Source organism: Akebia trifoliata, chromosome 2, assembly GCF_017979445.1.
Source record: "Akebia trifoliata isolate Shusen 1 chromosome 2, ASM1797944v1, whole genome shotgun sequence".
Lineage (NCBI taxonomy): Eukaryota > Viridiplantae > Streptophyta > Magnoliopsida > Ranunculales > Lardizabalaceae > Akebia > Akebia trifoliata.
The window spans coordinates 19192493-19196822 of record NC_141376.1 but is presented as its reverse complement, the minus strand read 5'-3'; the positions used below and the strand labels follow the sequence as shown (position 1 = coordinate 19196822).

Below are 4330 nucleotides of genomic sequence, written 5' to 3'. Positions count from 1 at the left end.
GGCATACTTGTCCATGCTAAAAAAAATGAAGGGCATACTTGTTCGTGTCGAAAAAAGTGAAGTGCTTACTGCTTCAGCATTAAAATAGTGTTGAATTTTTCTCACTTATTTTCAACAATAAGCGCTGAAAATATAGAATAAACAAACGCGCTATTTTGACAAAAGTGCTGAATTTAATTTTTTTTCAGCAATGAGCACTAAAAAATAGTGCAAACAAACACTACCTTGGTATTTTTATGAATGCTTTAGAGTACTTGCTCATAGTATTTATAGGAAGTGGCTCTACTCTCACATTCACATAAGTAAGTCCATCAAGTGTGTTATATGACTATTACACGACACCCAAGAAGGCTATAGACTTTATTAAGAATTTTTGTTTATCCTTAACTCGTCATAGATAAGCACTACTTAATAAGGGTGCAACTCGGTCCGATTCAAACCGAGAACTGAACTTTTATGTAATAAATAAATAAATATATGTATAAATTAGTGATTTATTGTATGGAATTTTATTTTTCTTCACCAATTAGTTTAATGAATTGTTATTACAAGTGTGATCCTTTATTAGGTGAGCAATACTCTTGTATTTATCCGATTTGGGATAAAAATTTGGAAGGGTTATCTCTACAATTCTCATAATCAATAAAGTTAAAAGAATTTTTGAATTTTAATTTATACAAAAAAGGAAAAAATATTTTTCGCTCATGTTTTAACAATTAAGGAAATCTTTACACTGTACAAATAATGTTCAAGAGGTTTTGAGTTCAAAACTTGTCCTCAACAAAACATAGGAATAAAATACATAATAAAACTATGAATTTTACAACAATAAACTCCAAGGTTATAACTATATATGTACTACTATAAGTACCACTTTTACCACCAATTTTCACCAATACCTTAGGCTATATTTGGATTGAGAGAAGTGGAGAGAAGAGAAATTCAATTTCTCTTTACCATATTTGGATTGATAGGAAAGAAAATGAGACAACTTTGAAAATTTAAAATATCTTAAAAGAAATCTAAGGACATAATTGAAATTATAAAATATTTTGAAAGGGTTTCTCCATTTGTCTCTTCTTCTCTCCTCTTAGGAAGAGGAATAAAACTCACATTTTTTTCACTCTTCTGTTTAATTCTTTTCTCTTTTCTCCCTCACATAAAATTCCCGGCAAGAGAAATGAAGAGAAATTCATTTTCTCCTCTCCTCTCTCTATTTCTCTCGATACAAATACAACCCAAAAGGTTAATTAATTAAAAGATGGTTTTGAAAATTACATATATGAGAGACGTTCTGCGTGTGAATGCAATTTACATCAAAAGTCAAAACAGAATTAGAAATACATTTTAGGTTACAAAACACATATAATAATAATAATAATAATAATAATAATATATAATAGAATATGTTCCCGCAAACAAATTAAAAATCCCATCACCATCAAATAAATCTTCAAGCCAATGATGAGATGCTTGTGTTACTAACATAAACCAATAATCAAATCACAGTGATCTCCATCAATACAGTACAGTACCGTACAGTATTATTGATGGGCCCCGCCATTTTCAATTGTGTGACTCGCGTCTCGTTTCATACCCCACTCATGAAGCCTAAGGTGCAACTCAGCCGCAGCAATCAAGAAATGGTCGGCCTGAAATGGAGATAGAATATCAATCACAGCCTTGAGCGTTCTCAGCCGTAGATCATCCGCCCTTTCTAACACCTTCTCCAACCTTTCTTCCTTTGTCTCCAGAATCTACTTGATTCACTCATCTTTAACTCCACCATTTCGATTCAACTCGCCCTTTCTCATCAACTCGGTCACCACATGCGTCAACTCAACCATTGATGAGTCAGCTACGCTCTCTTGAACCTTCGCCATCTTCTCCGTAATCTCCTTCTCTTCTTTGATTGTTTTCCTCTGTAACTCGTCGACCTTTGTGAGTTGAATCGGTGAGAGATCACCTAATTCGCTAGTATCGAGTCCATGAATTATGTCATCGAGATTGGATTCGAGTTGTAACCCAGATTTGGAATAAAAAAGATGAAAAGCCATACTGGGTCTCCAACCACCAATCCAGAGAAACGCGTCTTCGAGGGAACTTGTTCAAGAGGGAGACAACTTTCAGCTTAATCCACCTTGATTTGACTTGGCAAAATTGCTCATAGTGAGAAATTACTCGATTTATCAAATGGCTTAAGATCCTTTCTTCCACATCATCAATTGATGTTTGTTAGAAAAATAAAATTTGAAAATAAGAAAAAATTGCTCTAAGACATGTAGTAATCTACGTTGTCTTATAGATAAGAGACGTCCCCACTCAAATTAAACACGAAGATGCAGATTGGTTATTGGTGAACTTGTCTTCAGGATACAACAGACCCCAATTTTATCATAACTATATATTTCCTCAAAATTTACATTATTCTGAGAAAGTCTATTATACAAAATCTCTAATACACGAATGCGTCTTTTTGTAGAAAATTTTGAATTGAATTATTTTAAATTTTAAATAGAATTAATCTCTATAACTAGATAACAATTACAAAAGTCACATCCATTTATAAATGGATTAAAAAAACTTAATAGTTATGAAACCCATTGGAAGTAGTAGGCACCTATTCGGATAAAAAAGTCCATTAAACACTATGTGGGCCCCTTCGTCAATTTTCGGATCGGTCTTTGTGTCTATTCAATTTTGGATGGCCCTATATGTATATATAGATATAGGGTGGTGTTCGGAGGCCCTAAAGCGAGCTAAACATTGTGTCAAACATTTTTCAAAACAAGGGTTAGAAGTATCAGAATATGCTGATTTTTTGTGGGGATGATCTCTATAATGAGGAAATCATTATCACTAAAAATCAACCCATTCCAAAATTTCTAACCTCATCAAAAGTGTTTTACAAAAATCGGACGGTCCACGATTCTTCAACTTGTAAACTAGGGTTAGAAGTTTTGGAATGAGCTGATTTTTGGTGATGATGATCTCTTCATCGTAGAAATCATCCTCACAAAAAATTAGCCCATTCCGAAACTTCTAACCCTTATTTTGAAAAATGTTTGGCACAATGTTTGGCTTTCTTTAGGGCTTCCGAGCGCCCCCCCCATATATATATATATATAATAATAATAAAAAGGAATTATTAATTTCATATAACTAAAAGCCATTAGGAGCTCTCAAGGAGAGAGTCTTTGGAATGAAGAAAGAGTTGAGAATAGGTTTTTATTTATAGATTTAAAATCCCTCCAAAATATTTAGAAAACAATGTGAGATCTACAAATTATTTGAAAAAATGAGCCAAAAGGTACTTTTACAATCTTCAATCCATGTGAATAAATATCAACCAATAGAAATGTTTTAAAAAAATTATTTATTTTTTTAAACAAAAAGTACACAAATCAAAAAGGTAACTTTCAAATATCATTTTTAAAACAAATTAAATTAATTTTATTTGAATCAATTTTAAATAAATATTAATCAACATTTATTTTAATAATTCCCCATTTGATTCAAAATATAATTAATTGAACAGAAACAAACTGGATATGTATTAGAATGATCATAATAAGTATAATCATAAGTACCTAACGGTTTGAACCTTTGACTTGTATATATAATTCAAAATTTATAAGATATTTAAGTAGTTTATAGCTTTGAACTTAAATTTTATGTAATAAATCGGAATTATATATACACTTATTATAATCTAATTCATTAGTGACAAAGACTAGCGTTTTGTTGTCATACACTTAAATCCTGATTTTTATGAGTATTTTAGAGAGATGAGCAATTTTATGTTTAAAGTAATTAAACCTTTATACTTGTAGACACCCCAATTTGAACGGGCCCACACTCGAAACGGCCCAAAAATATCGATTTTCCAAATAAATGGGCCAACGGGCCTCAAAGGCCCGAATCACTAAAAAGTGACATTTTGATCGAATCGAGGCCCCCAAGACCACCCAATGGTCTAAGGGACCCACCAAAGGGATCGGACCTATCCCATGATGACCCAACCTTCACCGCTCCATGCTTACATAAAAAAAAATCGATGAAATCCTTCAACGGGCCCAGAAAGCCCGATTCGCCAACACGCGACATTTTTGACCGAACCAACTATTACAAAAATCTAAAAAAATTAAAAAAATTAAAAAATGTGAGACTTGGGATGCCAACCCATCATCCACCCTCCATCTCGAAATCCCCAAGCACCTTAAGCCCATGCAAGGCCCATAAACTCTTAACCCTCTCCTAAATCAATTTCTCAGTTTACACCTTAACCTAACATTAATCCCATGTTACCTAAACCCTAAAACCTACCCAT

General features: G+C 32.7%; 1 pseudogene; it reads right to left on the bottom strand.

Annotated features, from left to right (window-relative positions):
- Positions 1–1416: 1416 nt before the first annotated feature.
- Positions 1417–2226, bottom strand: LOC147409869 (protein DOG1-like 3; annotated as a pseudogene).
- Positions 2227–4330: the final 2104 nt, after the last annotated feature.